Source organism: Lissotriton helveticus, chromosome 10 (genome assembly GCF_964261635.1).
Source record: "Lissotriton helveticus chromosome 10, aLisHel1.1, whole genome shotgun sequence".
NCBI lineage: Eukaryota > Metazoa > Chordata > Amphibia > Caudata > Salamandridae > Lissotriton > Lissotriton helveticus.
The window spans coordinates 62,042,999-62,064,436 of record NC_136071.1 but is presented as its reverse complement, the minus strand read 5'-3'; the positions used below and the strand labels follow the sequence as shown (position 1 = coordinate 62,064,436).

Genomic DNA, 21,438 nt, shown 5'->3' with positions numbered 1-21,438 from the left:
TTTGATTTTGATAAGCTAAGGACCCTTGTCTTTTAAAGCATAATTCCCCACGGTCCTCAACCAACTGTTTGGGTTCCCTTGTTATATTAAGAAACTGTAGCGCAATTACTAGATTGCAAGGATTTACTTAATTTCCCGACCCTCAGCCGAGGGTAGGCTCCCCTAGTACCCCCTCTCTCAAAATTCCTCACTCCCTCATCCTTCTTACTCCTTCTTACTCCCACGACCTGACATGTCCAAACACGCACCTTTGTACACCGATGATTATATATAGCAACTTTGCCAGAGACCTTCTCTCCTCTCTGACACTACTGATACACCCGATGTAGCCAATAGCCCCTTGCCTGAGCAACTAGAGAAACTCCGCAAGAAACAGGTACGATTGCAGTTAATGATTTTAATGCTAACTGACTATCTGAAAGCCGAGGTGATCCCATTGGGTCTCCAGGTGCGATATATTCCCGGTATCTTTACCGACAATCCCAAGTACATTGCCAACTTTAGTTATATAGGGACCACCTGCTTCCGCCATTGGTTGGTCCTGGGGATCGACATAGCCACAGAAACACTAAATTCATTAGAAATAGAAATTAGAGATATCAAAAAACAACTGTCAGACACAAATCCTACCCCTGACTGTAAAAAACTCCTGGAACAACTGGAGAAAACTATTTCAGATTTTCACTGAATAGAGCAAAATAAAAAATCAAACAAAATAAAAAAGGACATTAAAACCAACAACGTTGAGAATACTTACCCATACCTCCAGAAGGATTTCTATACCAATAGAGCTTACTCCTATTCACAGACTTGCAAACCTTGGGGACGCTACAACCGTCGTCAAAACCTGGTAGGCTTTTCCAAAACTTTGTCTGAGTCTTCAGACAGCTCAGATCCTGGTGAAGGGTCTAGCGTAAACGCAAGACGTGGTGGTGGCCATAGTAATTTTTTAGCCAGAGGCCAGCCCAACACGCCCCAACGCGGGCGAGTAAAGAAACCCCAAAGATGGCACAACCCCCCAGGAGAGAGAAAAACCAGGATTTTTTTTTACCAATGGTAGTTGAGAAACCAGCAGAGGTGATACCTATTTTCAACCTCTCACAGCATATCCTGTTAGACACAGAACTTGAAGTATTGAAGAAAGGTCTGTCCTTTGTGCCTACCATTCGCCCCAACTTTATGGAACAGCATACGGAATTGCTAAGATTTTTTAGAACAATCCGCCTTAAAGCATTTTTCCAATTACATCCCAGCCCCTTTTCTGAATTGAACACTCCTTTCCGACCTCTATCTACCTTCTCACCGTCATCTACAATGGTACCCCCCGAGATCATAGCATTTGAGAAACTTGTACTCGGAGATCTCACGACAATACAGAATAGCAAACTCTTCATCCCCTATAACATCTCACTCCAAGAGCAAAAAGCAATTGAAACACTTAAAAATAACAGGAATGTGGTCATCAAAAGTGCAGACAAATGGGGTGGAATTGTTATTCAGGAAACAGAAACATATAAGGCAGAAATTATGCGCCAATTGAATAACCCTGACCATTACCAAAGACTCCCTGGGAATCCCACCAAGCAAATTCAAGAGATCATTACCAAACCTACATCTCAAGCCTGCACAGAAGGCTTTCTGAGTAAAAAAGAATATAACTTTCTCAACGTCAAATCCCCTGGACTACCAGTTATATACACATTCCCCACGATTCACAAAAATCTTAAAAGTCCACCTGGGCGGCCCATCGTATTAGCATGTGGCTCAATTTTGGATCCACTGGGAGCCTACGTAGACTTCTTTATCAAAGAGTTTGTCCCAACCACGGCATGCTATGTGAGAGATAGCATGTCAATGATCAACCTGGTAGAACATCTGGAATTTGACCCCCTTCATGAGACACTGTGCACGTTAGACGTGGAATCATTGTAAACAAATATTACTCAAACGGCAGCATTACTAGTCATTCAAAAAATCCTAGATACCCGCCAACGCCCACATAGGGCACCCACTCTTTTTATTCTCCAATTACTGGAATAGTGTTTGACGAGAAATGTCTTTTTCTTCGACAACACGTTTTTCCAGCAGGTCAAGGGGACATCCATGGGGGCTATTTTTGCCCCCAACTTGGCTATACTGTTTATGGACCAAATGGAAATTGGTTCCATATTGACACCATCTAATCCCTTCTTCTCAGGCATTAAAATGTGGAGGCGATATATAGATGACATTTTCCTAATTTGGAACCAGACCAATGAAACGTTAACCAATTTTTTACATTGGCTTAATAATAATTGCTGTGGGCTCACATTCACTCTGACCCACGACAAGTCCTCAATAGCATTTCTGGACATCACCATCTACCACGCAGAAGGTGAACTCCTGACCAGACTTTTCAGGAAACCAACGGAGCGAAATACGCTTCTATACTACAAAAGTAACCACCCCAGGGCCTTGAGGGACTCTCTACCATACTCTCAGTTCCTCAGGATTAGACGAAATTGTTCCTGCAAAACTGATTATTTCAGAGAGGCTGCAGTTCTCTCTAATAAACTAAAAGACCGGGGCTAGGAGAATAGTCAAGCAGGCCCTGAATCGAGCATGGTACTGCCCACGAGAGGTTTTACTGACGCCGAAAGACAAAGATCAGAAAGGAAGAATTGCATGCGTCACAACCTTCTCGCCCGTTTCTAACAAAATCAGAAGGTCAATCATAAAACATTGGCCAACAATAAATGCAGGCTCAATAAACATTGAAAGACCCCTCTTTGCATTCCGCAAGAGTAAAAACTTAAAAGACCACCTTGCAAGAGCAGCATTACCAATAACACCACAGGGGGCCACACTTGATGCGACCTGGGGCTTACCCCCACTCATAGGCCATGTAAAATGTGGATGTTGCAATGTCTGTGAATACACGGTGGAGGGCAAGAAATTCACTCACAATGACACCACGTTTGAAAGAAGCTCATTTTCAAATTGCAATTCTTCAAATGTAATTTATGCCATACAATGTCCCTGTCCAAAACTGTATGTTGGCCAGACCACACAAAAAGCCAAGACACGCATTTATCAGCACAGGAGCCGTGTAAGATGTAAAACAGCCAACGTTCCTCTGGTGGACCATTTCGTGGAAGTTGGGCACAATGAAAATGACATAAAATGGACAATACTGAAAGTGGTCAAGTTACCAGCGCGAGGTGGAGACATTGCCCAAATGCTCAACAGAGAGGAGCTAAAGACAATGATTCAATTCGACACAATAAGGAATGGTCTGAATCGAGCAGAAGATTGGACCACCTTATTATAACCAGCCCACTGCCCTTCCAGGCCTGGAAGCAGGCAGACCTATAGACTATGGTGAAACGTCAATTTGGTCTGCGTCAACCACTTGAACCCCCCTTTTTTCCTATATTGTATTCTTATGTTGGTCTGGCAATTCTTATTTAAATCTAAGTTGTATATAATCTATAAATTGATTAAACGAATGTCACAGAACGCACTTTCACTTATGCACCACAGCAAACACATGCGCCTGTATAGTAAGCACTTCCGCCGTCCGCACAATCACGCCTGCACAGTAACTATCGCAAAATTTGCTCGCCTTATTGGTAAGCAGTTCACCCCCCTTGCGCTTCAAATTGAAGCCTTGCTAGTCCCAAAGCCCATTTCATAATGGCCGCCACCCAAGTGACGCCATAACGCCTTGCAAAATGACTATTAGCATCAAGGCTCACATGAGAAAAGACCCACTCCAAGATGGCCACCATCAATTGGCCTCTTTCTATTTCCATACACACGCTGCCTTAGGCAAAGCGAGCAAACCGCAGTATCGGACTGCATTCATAGCAGTGGACGGATAGGACATCGCTCCCCCGCCCCCAGAACACCAATTGCAGCTGAGTCATTGCACTCTCACAGGTAAGAGCCACAACCCTCCTGGTACTTCGCACAAACTGCAATACCTTTATACGGAATTATTCGTAATTGTTTTTAACCTCCACACCCTTAGAGTGACCCGTTCCCCCTTCCCTTCCCCTATCAGACACAGCGCTGGTTTCGAACCAAACCCTGCAGTTCAACTAATACTGTTTGGACGAAGGACATTGTACCAGGTAATCCCCTTGACATTACGGTCCAAGAACCCGCCCGCAGAGGCATATCTAATTTTAATTTTAGTAATCCATAATTCTCGGTTTTCAGAAAACTTTTGGTGGCAAATAACAGGACCCTGCAGTCCACTTGCAACTGTGCGGATCCCGAGACCCCGAAATTCAGGTAATACCACCTTCCTGCACATTTTGAGAACACCCCCTCGGAATGTTACTTTAAGTACTCAACGGGCACCTTCCTTCCCCCAGGTAGAGCAATCTCACCCTGAAACCGCGTTTTCAACCAACCCGTGTAGGCGGGCACGCCACACGCTCCCGATATAAAGAGCCTAGAATTGGGTAAGCTAATTTCCCTAGCTCTTTTAGGAACTATAAGACGTAATCACTTCTACCCCAGGACACGGTATGAATGCACACGGTTGCTTGGTCACTTGACGGTCGCCATAAATCACTAAGAATGGATCCTAATAGACCTTTGTACTTAAATGATAAGAACTTAAACTGCGATATCCCTTGTGGTCTCTCATTTTTAGTAAAGGCGTCCTCCAAAGGAGAATCAATGTGCTACCACCAGTCACTTACGCACTCAGTTGTGAAAGCCTGGTATTTTCACTTTGTTCCAAACACTAACTAGAACACGCTAAGCTGATTCCCAATAAATGAAAAATGTACAAAGTAGTTGGACTGTTTGACTCATTGAAGTATCACTTTTTTAATTCAGCCATCGGCTACTAGTTTTTTCCTTTTCCCTTTTTCCCTCTTCCTCCACAACAGGTGGTTGTATTACAATCACAGGCAGGCAAATGTTGTCAATTTTAGTCCTGATGATGATCCCGTGTAACTAGAGCAAAAAGGGATCGAAACGTCGACTTCATGTAGTGCTTTCACAACCTAGCCATTGTGTTGTATTCCAGTGGTGTCTAGTGCTTCTGGCAAAAACTTCAATTTAACATTAACTCAAAAGTGGCCAGCATTGCTCTTTTTTGCCTGTGAAATCTTTTATCTTATATGTTGTTTGTCCTTCTTGAGTAAGGTACAGGACTGTGCCTAAAAACCATTTATTTAACTGTTTTTCATTGTGTTTAAATAAATACCCTGTCCGGCTGGACAGAGGACAAATATAGTCTCCTATTATGGCCTATATTTCATTCACAGTTTTAATTTTGATAAGCTAAGGACCCTTGTCTTTTAAAGTCATATCTATGAGGTCATGCAAAGCCACTCTGTGTGGTTTTGCATGGCCTCATAGATATGTTGTAAGGCAAAGCAGCTCAAAACATTCCGCTGCGTCAAGTTGTGCAGGGTGAACACATCTAACATGGGCTTCGATTGGAATTCATAGAGCATATTATCAAGGCCATTATCGCCGCTTTATCTGCAGTTTCCTGCCGATAAAAGCGGCGATAATGTATCACCTGTCCTTGATAATATGCCCCTAGATTTAATAGTAATTTAAAAATCCAACTTAATAGTCAAGTCAGATTTCATATTACTATTTTGGAAATTTTACTTTTAGAAAGGTATAATTTTCCAGCCTAAAACCAAAAAGCTCTCCTGTTCGTGTCCAGCCAGTTTTCACCTGACACCTGATGGCTTCCCTGAGATGTTTATTACTCCCAGACAGTGCACAAAGTTGTATGGGTGTGGAGAGGGGGACTCTACCCTTGACAAGATGCCTGGTAGGCTGCGCACAGCCCCTGCCTGATTTCAAAGGATGCCTACCTTGTCACTGGCAGATAACGCTCACACCTAGTCCTGCCCCACCTTTATAACACTAGTCAGCCTGGACCAAACCCATTTGGAGTAGAGGAACAGAACATAACTCTTTTACGGGTCTACAAAGGCTAGCCCTCCATGTGCAGGTTTCCATTGAGCATTGAAGTGGGCCCTACAGTCCTCTTCTCAGAACATGCCAGTACAAATGAAAAATCGGAAGATGGACTGCCCTGCTGTCTGAAGAATCTGAAGGAACACAGGACCTGCTTGCCCTAGGACCCCAGAAGTGACTCTATGGAACAGTTGGCTGACGGCCTGTTTGAGCTATAGGTACACAAAAAACTTACAGAGGCCCTTCCCATTCAAGTGGCCAGCTGACCAGCACCTACTGAACCTGTCCTGGATCCTAGTACTGGCCTCTTGCAGTCCTATCCCTCCTGCCCCAAGTGGCGCCCTTCATATACTGGAACCTTGTTACAACATATGCTTCATGTCCCCCAAAGTGCAAGAAATAGGAATTAGAAACCTTTTGCTAAATGTCTGCCTGGAGAAACGTCAAATTGCTCCTCACGCTCAGTTTGCTGGTTTGCCCCTATTTAGAAAAATAGACTATTTTAATAAGATGACAAAAATCTTATAAGTAGAACCGGAGTTCTGAATTGTGAAATGAAAAATACCGCCAAAAAATACAAAGCGCCAATCACAGTTATCTGGTCACGCTAGACTGGAGTTAAGGACAACCATGAGGGATTGCCAGTCAGATGCAGGGACCAGAATAGTTCCAGTCAAACATTTACTTCCTGACCTGGAAACATTTAAGGAAATGTTTAGAAAAAGTGGTCTTTGATGAGTACTCATCCCGGCAAGCTGCAGACTGGATCAGAAGTTCAGATCAACAGCATCATGTTCCTGAAGAGCGGAGTCTGGTGCAGTTATTGATGAAGGAGGAAAAGCTCCAAATGGGTGCAATCTGAAGTCCATGCCTTGGAAAGCCTAGACGTCTCTCTGCTTGCTGCTGCCAATTCTTTATTTACAGCTATGTATAACCCCAGCTCACACACAGCTACAAAAAAAGCCCATTGTACCAAATACATTGCTTACACACAACAACACAACCAGCCCACATACTGACCTGTGGGATTGGTTCATCTGGCACTGCGAGATTTCCTTAGAGGCCGTCTTATGCTGGATGTAATAGGCAGGGTGTTCCTGAACACTCTGGAATTAAACCATGAGCGTGGTGAACTACAGTTACCTCACTTGGGAGAATGTTATTTTAAGGCAAAGCAGACTTTTATGTCTGGTTGCCTTTCTGAGAACAACAGTACTGAGAAAGAAATACCGTAGAACTCAGGATTGGCATATGATCTCCTGAAGAGCATGCTTTCTGGAAGATGGATGACACTACCATTTTAAGGACTTTTTCTTTGGCACATGTAGCCTGCCTGTAAGTTCCTGGCATATGGTAAAAAAGTGCACCCATGGAATGCAGCACTTCTTGTGCCATCCTTTACACTAGCAATCCAATCATGGTCCCAGGCGTATTCTGTGTAGCCTAACTGCTGCAGTGCAAAACTTGCTGTGCAACCTGTCAAATGATTCTTTTTAACAGGTACAGACCTATTTCTTACCCCTATGTAGGCCTTGTAGTCCATAAGACAGGGTGCATGCAATTTAAAAGTGGGGCAGGTTGAAAATAAATATTATCATGTCCATACAATGACAAGGCCAAAAAAGCTATTGACAATGTTACAAGCCCTGATGTTCTAGATAGTACATCAGGGTACAGATTTAAATACTAATACTATCTTTCATGAATAGACCCAGCTAGGAACATAATTAACAAAATATGTGTAATAGCTACTAAATTCAATTCGATTGGGATGTTGAATTTATAATAAATATTAAGGAAATGTAAATTAAAAAAGGTTACCTTTTCCATGCCTGAAATTCCTGGAGGCTAATTTGCATTAACTCTAGTGCAGCTTACAGCCTGTGATCAGCCAATGAAGAGGTGGGAAAGATGTGTGTGATTCCTCCCAGAGGCTCACAATAGGGTGGCCTGAATGGGCAAAGATGACAGTAGAAAATGTAGGGTGGAAGCAGTAGGCATTCTTTTGACTCCACAGTGTCAAATTCTACCTAATAGGTGAGTTGGGCCACATGGAACACTTTGTTCTACTTAAAAGTCAGAACAGAATGTCAGTAAAAACCTTGTCTATCCCCTGTCTGATTGTTGACGGACCTTACTTGTGCCCAACCAGACCTCTTTCTCTGGGTTTGTTGTGGGTACAGTGCATGTGTTAAACTGGAGATTGGTGCTAGAAGAGGTAGGACACTAGTGATTATCATAGTGCACTCCCTACACATCTACAACCCTCAAAGCCCAGGTTTAGTGTGTCCAAAGACATTTTGGGCCTGTTTGCAGTGTGCACTACTAGTGAGTATGGATGCCCCAGGAATTTTTATGCTATCGGGCTGAAATATGGTGCCAGGCATAAATGTGGCACACCAAGGCACCTAGACATAACACTTTCTGGACTTGCAGAAGAACATACGAGGAGTGCATGCTGGCTGTGACGTGAGAGGAGAGCTGAAAGAATTGATATGCTCCCCTTGTTCTCTGGACAAAGAAGTGAACTCCAAGGATCAGTTGGCTGACCTCTTGTGTGGATATAGGACCCAACAAGCTGCAAGAGGCCTTTTCTCTGGCATGCTCTCCTGACCCCTAGTAACTGGACCTGGACAGGGCCTTGCTGGTGACCTCTCCTGAAGTGAGTACTGGCCCTTAAATGGGCCCCTGAGGTCCTGCGAGCCTTAGAAGTGTCCCAGAGAATATGCTCCAGAAACACTGAAAGGTGTAACATAAAAGACACATGGTTAAATCTTACTCAGATGAACGTCATTAGTGTGTTCAATTTGTGCTCCTTCATGGTCAGCCCGAAATTGTAACTAACTCCAATTGACGCATAGTGATTTTTGATGCATAGCAATTTTTTATGCTATTTCTACTTTCAACTTCTAAATTTTTTTTTTTGTTGTTGTTTTTTTTTAAAACCTTTATTGAGGTAATCAAAGTATGACAAGCGCAGGCTTACAACCACAGAGGCCGGCCGCAAACACAGGAATCAGATCAGGAGTCATGCACGTATATACGACCAAATAATATCGACAATACAGATACAGCATGTGATTGTATATGCCTCAACGCAGAAGGATATCAAAGGTTTAATTTTAAAGTTATAAAGAAGCAGAAGTGGCTGTACTATCGGTGGCGTCACACCATAACATGAAGTTAAGAAGAGATGGGGGGAGGTACCCCGCAGTGCAAACAAGTCCAGGTGTTGAGCAATATGAACATTGGGCACACTATGCCCGCCGAGGCTGACGAGGAATAAAAGACAATGTAATAGCAAGCGATTAGCGAGCACCCCCTCCCGAAAACCCACCCTCCGGAGACAGTAAGGTATAGGCAAGTATAGACGCCAAACAGAGAAAGAAAAAAGATAAGGAAAGACAGCCAACCCTACTGTAAGGGAGGAAAAACCCTACCCAAAGAAAGAGGAAAGAAAGAAAGGGGACCATAGAACAAAACAAACTAAAATAACAAACCCTCCCAACACCCGCCACCCTGCACCCCTGTAATGGCTACGGCCTACCCCACTAACAGTGTGCCTGTCGCCCCGGAACACCCCAAAGAAGGGAAATAAAGAAAGCGGAGGAGGACAAGAACAAACATACTCCCGGCCACCTATACCCCCCGCCATTAACGACCTCCCCAAAACATATTGACCATTAATAAAAGCAAGTATTAAGCACCAATATGAGGAGGACCTCAACCAAAACCACCCGACTCCCAGTGAGATACACAGTACAATCCCGGCATAGATCACAAAGCGTAGCTAACCCAAAAAGTCAAAGACAACCATGACAGTTCGGTTCTTCACGATAATCTACGTCGCCAAAGCCAGCAATCTCGCAGAAAGCGAAGCGTCCCAGATAGTACAAAGCAGTGGCATCGGATCTAGGGCAGGATACAAGATGAAGTCAGCCCTGACCAGTGCGATTCTTCATGAAAACCCATGCCACCCAAGCCACAGTATTCATGTGGTAATCGAAACGTCCATAGCAGTTCGAAGCAGCTGAATCGGACCGGGGACAGGATACAAGATGGCGGCATCCACAGGACCAACGGGGAAAGATGAAGGAGATAAGCAGACCTCTCCGACGGTCACTAAAGAGCTGTTCTTGGCGATCAAAACCTTCGGCAACGATGTTTCGCCGAGCAGGAGTCATACCGGGAAAGCTAACTACGGTCTTAGGTTCTAGATTCTTTTTAACAGGTACAGACCTCTTTCTTACCCCTATGTAGGCCTTGTAGTCCATAAGACAGGGTGCATGCAATTTAAAAGTGGGGCAGGTTGAAAATAAATATTATCATGTCCATACAATGACAAGGCCAAAAAAGCTATTGACAATGTTACAAGCCCTGATGTTCTAGATAGTACATCAGGGTACAGATTTAAATACTAATACTATCTTTCATGAATAGACCCAGCTAGGAACATAATTAACAAAATATGTGTAATAGCTACTAAATTCAATTCGATTGGGATGTTGAATTTATAATAAATATTAAGGAAATGTAAATTAAAAAAGGTTACCTTTTCCATGCCTGAAATTCCTGGAGGCTAATTTGCATTAACTCTAGTGCAGCTTACAGCCTGTGATCAGCCAATGAAGAGGTGGGAAAGATGTGTGTGATTCCTCCCAGAGGCTCACAATAGGGTGGCCTGAATGGGCAGAGATGACAGTAGAAAATGTAGGGTGGAAGCAGTAGGCATTCGTTTGACTCCACAGTGTCAAATTCTACCTAATAGGTGAGTTGGGCCACATGGAACACTTTGTTCCACTTAAAAGTCAGAACAGAATGTCAGTAAAAACCTTGCCTATCCCCTGTCTGATTGTTGACGGACCTTACTTGTGCCCAACCAGACCTCTTTCTCTGGGTTTGTTGTGGGTACAGTGCATGTGTTAAACTGGAGATTGGTGCTAGAAGAGGTAGGACACTAGTGATTATCATAGTGCACTCCCTACACATCTACAACCCTCAAAGCCCAGGTTTAGTGTGTCCAAAGACATTTTGGGCCTGTTTGCAGTGTGCACTACTAGTGAGTATGGATGCCCCAGGAATTTTTATGCTATTGGGCTGAAATCTGGTGCCAGGCATAAATGTGGCACTCCAAGGCACCTAGACACTTTCTGGACTTGCAGAAGAACATAAGAGGAGTGGATGCTGTCTGTGACATGAGCGAAGAGCTGAAAGAATTGATATGCTCCCCTTGTTCTCTGGACAAAGAAGTGAACTCCAAGGATCAGTTGGCTGACCTCTTGTTTGGATATAGGACCCAACAAGCTGCAAGAGGCCTTTTCTCTGGCATGCTCTCCTGACCCCTAGTAACTGGACCTGGACAGGGCCTTGCTGGTGACCTCTCCTGAAGTGAGTACTGGCCCTTAAATGGGCCCCTGTGAGAATATGCTCCAGAAACACTGAAAGGTGTAACATAAAAGACACATGGTTAAATCTTACTCAGATGAACGTCATTAGTGTGTTCAATTTGTGCTCCTTCATGGTCAACCCGAAATTGTAACTAACTCCAATTGACGCATAGTGATTTTTGATGCATAGCGATTTTTTATGCTATTTCTACTATCAACTTCTAAACTTAATACCTTTGATTCCCACTATTGGGTATTTGTAGTTTTGGTTTCATTTTGATATTTCATTTTACTCCATTGTTCTAACTAAGTTAGGGATTTTAATTGCTTGGTGTTTTGAATTTATTACTGTTTTGGCACTGCACACATGCTTTATGCACCACCATAAGTAAAGCCTGTCTTCTCTGTAACAAGTAACAAGGTAACTAGGTGTTGAGCTCTTGTTCATTTAGTGACTTTAGGGGTTAACCCTGACAAGAGTTGAGATTATTCCTGGAGGTGGGCAGTCACTGACCCAAAATAACAATCCTGTTCTTGCACTTCTTTGTTGGTAATGCTGGGGAGGGGGGGGTGTTAGGATTCTGTTACCCACCCACTAGGTGCTGCTCCTGTAGAATATTTGAGGTCCTGCTTTCAGATCTAACCATGCCAGTACACTCTCCAACACACAGCACATCTCCACTTTATGACCCAGTTCCCATGCCCCCCTTACCATCCTGATGCATTGCATTGCATGTAGTCTCTCATGTTGCAATCTCTTGCCTCAGTCATGTCCTAATGGTAGAACTCAGTTTGGCATCATTATTCCTGCATCCTGCAAATATACTAACTCATTCACTCTTGCTTCCTTGTCTTGTCACACTCTCATCTCCCTTTCTCACTTTGCATTTCCAGTTTCCCTCACCCCCTTTTTGTGCAGCTGGCATCCATAGTCTTCTCTTCTTCCATTTCCTGTGTAGCCTTCCCTTCATTGGTGGTTCCCTGATTCCTTGCTGTTGATTGATGACTCACACCTGGCTCACTCTCAGCATATGTGCCCCTCTACCTCTACCTCCAGCTATTTCTGCCTCGGAAGTTCAATGTTCAGGGTTTTGCAACAGTCTTTTCTTCTGTAGACTCACACTTTTTCTGGTTGCTCTTATTCCAGGCATCTTCCTTGGTACCTAGGTTTCCCCTTTTACTTTTTGCTTTTTTGCTCCTTACTCTCTCTTTGTTACCTTGCCATTCCAGTTTTGTTTCTTGTTGTTGCCCTCCCTATCTTTCCTTATCTGTGAATCTAGCTCTTTCTGCACACTCCCTGTCCTCTTGTTTTTATGTTTTTATTGGGCATCATACACCAATACAAAATGCATCTACAAATAAAATTTTGAATTACCAAATCACCAAGGACATTAGCATTTGTCGATTATCAACATCAACATCTAGAATTCATTAATTCACTACTGATTAAAGTGGTCTCGTACAATAATACAAAACAGTTAATGATGAAACATCCAACTAATAAAATACAATTTTACCACACTTTTAGGTATCTTTAGATACTTGCAATATGAAAGTGCAATATGCTCATAACATTGGAGAGGAGGATTTATTTTGTATTAACCTCCCACTTCTTACACTGACTGCTTGCGGAGGAAAGGCGGCTTAAAGAGCTCATCACACCACAACAAATAATGTTAAAAAAAACTTAAAAAGTGCAGTGCACACATTATTGTCAAAAACTCTCCAAATTGATTAAAATCTAGTTACCCCTGATTCCCCAAAGCTTACTGGTTTACAAACTTTGTAATCCTTGACATTTTATCGACCCAATGATACATTGTAGGAGATACTGTTAACTTCCAGCCTTTTATTTAAAAATGTATTTAATTAAAAAAAAGTTTTATATAGCGCTGGCTAGACCCGGAGGTATCAGAGCGCTTTCCATGTGCATCGGATCAAAGTTACAGGTTACACAGTTTTTAGAGAATGGCAACATAGTTACATGTAAGGTCTAGATAAACAATAAGCACAAATACGTAAGGGGAAAAGCAGGCAAGGTGAGAGATTCCGGGGAGGGGGGGGTTGGAGCACGGGAAGTAGACAGATAATGAGGGCGGGAAAGGGCGGGTGAGAGACACAGCATTGGAAGAGGAGTGGAAGGGTGATGGGGACACAAACCGGTAGACGAGTCAAGGCAACGTCCAAGTCCAGTAAGGTGTGATCCCAGGGCAGACAAGGGGAGAGATTCAGGGAAGAGAGGATAGGAGCTAAGGAAGAGACAATAAGGAGAGACAAAAAGAAGTCTGCCTAAAGACAGACTGGGTAGGTGACGACCAAGGAGGGAATCCACGGCCCATCTCCTCTATAGCTAAACCATGTAGCTCCATCGGGCGTCAGACAAAATAGTTCGGTCTCAATACATTGAGAGAGGAGAGAAGGAGAGGCATAAATAGAGGGAGGATGCGGTCGGAGACGACAGGAGAGACGAAAGGAAGAGTAACTATGTGGTTCAACAATAAACCAGAAAAGATCAACAAGTAAACAAAATATCAGACAATCAGCAATACAATTAGGGGAGGAGAGAAAGGAGAGAGAAAGTAGTGGGGGGTAGAGGAGGAGGGAAAGTGAGGATAAGGGAAGAGACAACCGTAGAGACGCGAGGAAGTCTGTCTAAAGACCGACTGGGTAGGTGACGACCAAGGAGGGAATCTACGGCCCATCTCCTCTATAGCTAAACCAGGTAGCTCCATCGGGCATCAGACAAAATAGTTCAGTCTCAAAACATTGAGAGAGGATGGAAGGAGAGACAAAAATAGAGGGAGGATGCGGGAGGAGACGACAGGAGAGACGAAAGGAAGTGCAACAATGTGGTTCGACAATATACCAGCATTACATTTGGGGAGAAGAGAAAGGAGAGATAAAGTAGTGGGGGATAGGGGAGGAGAGAGAGTGAGGATAAGGGAAGAGACAACCGTAGAGACGAAAGGAAGTCTGTCTAAAAACCGACTGGGTAGGTGAAGACCATGGAGGGAATCCACGGCCCATCTCCCCTATAGCTAAAACCAGGTAGCTGCATCGGGCATCATACAAAATAGTTCAGTCTCAGGTGGCGAGAGAAAAGGTTCACAGAAAAACAGGGTGGGGACAAAGGACAGGTGCAAGCGAGGGCAGAGGACAGAAGCTGGAAAGAGTAGGAGCGGAGGGGGGGGGGGTTGGGGGAAGTGGGAGCACATATTGTCAGCAGCCGCAGGTTCATTTCTTTTATATAGCGCTGGCTAGACCCGGAGGTATCAGAGCGCTTTACATAAGAATCAACAACGTAACAGAAAAATTTCAACAATTACACAAAGCATTCAAAACATAAGCAATACAATTAGGAGAGGAGAGAAGAGAGAGGAGAGAGAAAAGTAGTGGAGGGGGCAGGGGAGGTGAGAAAGGGAGGATAAGGAAAGAGACAATAAGGAGAGACGATGCTAGTGAGCATGCAACAGCCATGACTATAAAAATAAAACACTTGCCTGCCCTGGTAAATGTTTTAGACTGTCTTGACAAGCCAAACAGGGCCAACAGGGTAATCATCTGATTAGTTTGCATTGTTCAGCATTCCATCCATCATTTCCTCCTTATGCTTATACAATAAGCACTATACTTTAGAAGTAAATGCTATGCATGTTCTGTGCAAATATAGGGCCTCGTTCACAAACTGCACTTTTGAGTATGTTTACACTTTTGAGTAAATGTAGTAACTGACAGTTTTCTAGTAAGTAGAGCACTGCACATCGCCAGCCACTGGTACTTCATTCTCCTTTATTTTCTATGGGATGGTGTTGAAGTACCAGTGGTTGGTCATGTGTAGAACTGGATGTAATACACTTTATTTTTCCAGTAGTAACGTACACTGAGAGTTTGTGAATACCGAAAGCTAGTAAATTTTCTCAAAAGTGTAAACTCAGGGCCTTATATTTTGAAATAAGTCCAGCAATAGACATTGCCAACCAATTTTACTGCAGTTGCCTGTTTTTTCTATGAGAGAGTGTTGCAGTACCAGTGTTTGGCTATGTACAGTGCTGGACTTTCTACTGTTTTGTTAGAAGTAAGTTAAATTCAGACTTTGCGAATATCCAAATGTATTACACTTACTCAAAAGGTAAGGTGATAAAATGTACAATATGCACAATACGAATCCTTAATGTTCACCCAAGAGTCTTAAGCAAGATTAGATTTCTAGAACAATGACAAGATATTCGGTTTAATGGCATGTTTCTGTTTCAGAAAAAAACGATAACCCAATGGTTTTTATATTTTGGGGGTAAAAAAGATAGACCGGTAATTTCCATTGCACCATATTCCTTTATCATCTGACAATAATTCAGGGGCCTCATTTATGAGGCCGTGCGTGAGTTTTGCACTTCCGATGCGTCACTTTTTGTGACACATCGGCAGCGTAAAACATGCCTCCTGATGCGCACTATTTACAAAGTGACGCATCTAAGCAGATGCGTCACTTTGTAAACCCCTGCGCTACATTATACCTGCGTCAGGTATAATGTATGCAGAGGCCCGGGGCGTTCACCCGCAAAAAGCCTCGTAATAGTGACACAGTGAAATCTATGAGATTTCACTGCGTCACTTTTAGGATGCTGTTGCGTTAAAATCTTGCGCCTGCCTCACAGCAGGCGTAAGACTGACGCAAGCCCTTTCACATGGGGCTTTCCCCATGTGAAAGGAAGCATTGCTGGAGTTGCGTCACTTTTGTGACACACTCCAGCAATGCGTCACTTTTGCGCCTACAGATACGTCAGAAATACTGACGTATCTGTAACTCCTTGCGACATGATGCGTCATATTATAAATATGACGCATCAATCATGTCGCAGGGAGAGTGCAGTGAAAAGTGACGCATCGCTGTTTTCACGCAGCGATGCGTCACTTTTCATAAATGAGGCCCCAGGTATCCATCAAGGGTCTTAAATTACTCCTAGTGATGGCTTAGATTTGCTGCTGCAGCAATAACGGTTTCCATTTGCACAATGGGTCCTACATTTACATCACTGCCCTAAAACAGGGGTGCTCAAATAATAGAAGCAATGCTATCAAGTGAGATGGTCAGGATAGCAATTCAAATACTTCTATATAAATTTACATCGAATTACTTCAAATGCAAATCTCATATATATATATATTAAATGGCCTGTGTTTATCTTAAAATTAAATAGGGCAACTGGTTTAATGGCTTATGTTTGTATCAAGTTTGACCAATTGACAAATTGCCATTGCTGTCAAGTGGTTACAAGTCCCAAGCAAGGCATGGTGATACCAGGGATCTCCTGATGCTACACTATGTTTCTTTGCCACAGGTGCCTCTCTCAGTCTGCAGTGAAAGTTGTTCTGCAGGATACAGGATGTCTGCCATCACAGGACGCCCCAAGTGCTGTTTCTCCTGTGTGCTCTGCCCTGACGGGAGCATTGCTAACCAAACAGGTACGTTCAGCTGTACAAGAGAAATGCATTTTAAGATATCTAGAAAAAATGAATATCCCTCCTTGTGGATATGTATAAAATATAATGAGAAGGTCAAGGTACTATGACCGGTGCACCTTGAGCAGGGTAAATATTTACCATGGCTATCCCATTAATCTGTTTCTGGTGGGTTGGGCAAGGAAAGGGGGGGGGGAAATAGGGAATAATAAAATGTATGTTACAAACGGGTAAATATGCCCACGGATAGTGCCATACATCTTCAAAATAAAACACAAGGGGCCTCATTTATGAGAAATGACGCATCGCTGCGTGAAAGCAGCGATGGGTCACTTCGCAGTGCGCACTCCTTGCGACATACCTGATGCGTCATATTTACTGTATGACGCATTATGTCGCAAGGAGTTACAGGTACGTCAGTATTTCTGACGTATCTGTAAGTGCAAAAGTGACGCATTGCTGGAGTGTGTCCCAAAAGTGACGCAACTCCAGCAATGCGTCCTTTCACATGGGGCAAGCCCCATGTGAAAGGGCCTGCGTCAGTCTTACGCCTGCTGTGAGGCAAGCGCAAGTTTTTGACGCAATGGCGTCCTAGAAGTGACACAGTGAAATCTCATAGATTTCACTGCAACACTTCTACGAGGCTTTTATTGCGGGGGAACGCCCCCCCTGCATAAATTATACCTGACGCAGGTATAATGTAGCGCAGGGGTTTACAAAGCGACGCATCTGCTTAGATGTGTCACTTTGTAAATAGTGCGCAACAGGAGGAATGTTTTACACCGCCGATGCGTCACAAAAAGTGACACATTGGAAGCGCAAAACTGACACAAGACCTCATAAATGAGGAGCAAGATATCGGGAAGCCTGAAATCCAACTAGCTTGTAATGCAAATTATCAGGCCGCACAGCAAAATATAAGTGGAAATTGTAATTTCATCTGACCAGGGATCTCGCTAGAAGAAACACCCAAAAATAGAACTGGCATATATATATATATATATGTGTGTGTGTGTGTGTGTTTTTACCAAATGGAAGTCAATGTAGCTAACTCACATGACTGAAACTTGCTACTATTAGCCAAAACTAATTAGCAGGTAGTAGGAGCTTTCCCTCAAGGAATACCAAAACTGCACAGAGGACAAGATACTATTCATGCACATAACACTTATCCTTTTAGTCACTCAAAACCCTTGAGCAGTTAGAAAATGTGCATGGTCAACTCAGAACTCTATGGCGTCCAGACCCATGAACGTTTATAAACATGGTCAGTGTTACAGGAAGATTCAAACTGATATAAACAGCATCCATATTTGAATAATTGGTTCATTCACTCAGCACTATCTGTGCAGTTACTATCATTCAGCCACGGCCGGTGGTAGGTGTAACTGCAGGGTGGTGACGTAGGGAGGGGGAGGGCCAGGGTGGGGGTTTGTAATGTATGGATTACGGACTTTAACAGGTAAGTAAACATATCAATAAATAAAACAAATTTCGTTGTGTGCACTGCATCACTATTTATTTATATGTTTACTTACCTGTTAATGTCCGTAATCCATACATTACAAACCCCCACCCTGCCCCTCCCCCTCCCTACCTCACCGCCCAGCAGTTACACCTACCACCGGCCGTGGCTGCTATCATTGCCTTACAGGGGACTATATGACATTGATGCAGACATGGTTTTTAGGCTGTTTTTCACAATGTGATGGCACGTCATGTAGAGAAAGGGGCATATACACAAACCCCCCTTTGCCACCGGAGCGTCTCTGTTTTGGCGCTCCAGTGGCGTTGCGCCATTTTCCATATTTGCAAGGTGGTGCTAAGCCACTTAGTGTGGCAACAACCATGGGGGCATATTTACAAGCTCGTATCGCCACCACGACATCACCTTTAGTGACATTGTGATGGCGATAGGAGCTTTGCCTACTCTGCCTTGTAAATAGGGCCCCCTTTCATGCTACAATTAGCGTGAAAGGGGCGGGCAATGGATGTTGTGTTGGGGATTCCACCGCAAAACCCATTGATTTTGATGCTGCCTCCTATTTACAAGAGCAGTGTAAATAGGAGGCATTGCCAAAATTAAGACCAGGGAAAACCTGGTCTTAAACAGGCGAAACAGGGAGAAATGCTTTATTTCTCCTCGTTCTTGCTGTTTCCATGTGTGCTGGTTTGGGTAGCACACATAGAAACAGCAAAACGCCAATGATTGTTTATGTGCCGGTAGGTCCCCCTTCCTGCACATAATCAATTATTTTTAAAAAAATGCTGTTTTACAACTTCTATGTGTGCAGCATTTAGCAGCACACATAGAAGTTACAAAACAGCATTTAAAGATTGTTTATGTGCAGGAAGGAGAACCTTCCTGTACATAAACAATCTTTCCCTCAACACAGGCAGCCTTGCACTATGGTGCAAGGGTGCCTGCGTTGGTGCTAGGCAGCTTAATTTAGAACTAGCTCAGGGGGAAAGGCAGGGCTACACCATATTCTAGTTAATATGGTGCAGCCTTGAGTTTCTGAAGTGACGAAGCATGTAGTTATCCTTCTTGGCTTAATGACACGCTTTGTCACTTTCTCGTAAATATGCCCCATTGCTTTTTTATGCTCCTCCAGATTTACCGCCGAAAACTAATGCCATTGAATATTAGGTGTTAAAATGGCGATACATGGAGAAATCACTAATGTCTTCTTGTTATTTGCCCTTTCCATGTGTGCTGAATTCTGCAGCACACATAGAAAGAGTAAATTGACTTTATTGATTGTTAATGTGCAGGAAGGTGTCCCTTCCTGCACGTAAACAATCATCCCTGCAGCGCAGGCCCCCTTGCAACATGGCAGCATGGTGTCTGCACTGGCACAAGGCAGTTTTATTTTGCCTTTGCTAGGGGAAACACAGGGGTGCACAGTAGTCTTGTGAATACGGCGCATCCCTGTTTGCAAAATGTTGTAGCGCGGCTCTGCCAAATTTGGCCCATTCACATAAATAATTGTAATCCCCCACTGACAAGTCAGCAACATATCTTTTGGGGGAAGTCTCTGTTTCACTGAATGGTGGTACACCCAATATAAAGATTATTCAAACATTTGATCCATTCAGTATTACACTTACCCTGGAATAATGATGGCTGAGAATGTTTCCTAAATCTGTAGCTTCCCTTCTAGATGGTATAACTGTAAAGTGTCATACAGTGGTCTCTTTAAATCAATGGATATGTGTGTGAGGTTATTTACCAGTCGAATATCATACATCACCATTAACTTGTTTATATAAATTATTCAGTCTGCTATTATTTTTAGATTCCTTGGACTGCATGATGTGCCCAGCTGACCACTGGTCAAGCAATGAAAAAGACAGATGCGTTCCGAAGAAGATTGACTTGTTGTCATACAAGGAGCCCCTGGGGCTAATCCTGGCTTTTATCTCAATCTATCTCTTCGTCAATGCTACTGGTATCTTGTGTATACTCATAAGATATCGACACACTCCAGTGGTACGGGCCAACAACCTCCATCTCAGCTATATTCTCCTTGTGTCCCTCATGCTGTGCTTCCTCTGTTCCTTGGTTTTCATTGGTCTGCCCAGCAGAGTGACCTGCATGCTCCGCCAGGTGATCTTTGGTATATCCTTCTCAACTGCTGTTTCCTGTGTGATGGCTAAAACACTCACAGTGGTCATTGCCTTTAGGGCCACCAAGCCCAATAGCAACTTGAAGAGATGGATTGGCAATAGGACTTCTTTCTCTATTGTACTAACTGCCACCTTCATAGAGCTGAGCCTTGGTGTTATCTGGCAGTGGGCATGGCCCTCTTTCCCGGAACTTAACAACAGTGTTAACAGTTGGAAGATTGAAGCTGAATGCAACGAGGGTTCAATACAAATGTTCTACTGCATGTTGGCCTTTATGGGATTTTTGGCATGTGTGAGTTTTGGGATTGCTTTTTTAGCACGGAATTTGCCTGACACCTTCAATGAAGCCAAGTTCATCACCTTCAGCATGCTGGTGTTTGTCAGTGCCTGGCTCTCTTTTATTCCAGCCTATCTCAGCACAAAAGGAAAATACCTGGTAGCAACTGAGATTTTTGCTATCTTGTCATCTGGCGCTGGTCTTCTGTATTGTATTTTTGCTCCAAAGATTTACATCATCTTTTTAAAACCAGAGATGGCTACAAAGAATCTTGTGGTCAGAAAGTCAGCACAGCCTAGTAGAACCAAAACACAAATTGTTTGAATGTAGAGGAGGATGTGTTAGTAGATATGCTTCAAACTGAATCCTCAGTTTGCAAGCCGTCATTTTTCACCTTCTTCATTGGTTAATAAAGTGGGCCATATTTGTCTCACAAGGCCTCATGTGTTTTTCATAATATAATTTTTCTAGGATTATAATTAAGATATTTTGTGTTGATTTGCAGTTCCTATCCTTTGCTGACTTATCATATCTTGGACTGCCTACCTCTATATTTGGGATTACTCCAACTCATTTTAGCTATTGCACCAAATATGGTTCCAATTGTTATCCATTGTTTATCATAAGAACCCATTTTTATGGTATCAAATTACATTATGTCCTGTTTTATAGTTTAGGTTTTTTAAAGAGGATGAAAATGTGACCCAGCAAATTACCGTCTCAAGACCTGCAAGAATGGGTGGA

General features: G+C 43.3%; 1 pseudogene; it reads left to right on the top strand.

Moving 5' to 3' along the window:
• The window catches only part of LOC144783901 (vomeronasal type-2 receptor 26-like), an 80,206-nt pseudogene extending 59,188 nt beyond the window's left edge, over positions 1-21,018 (top strand).
• Positions 21,019-21,438: the final 420 nt, after the last annotated feature.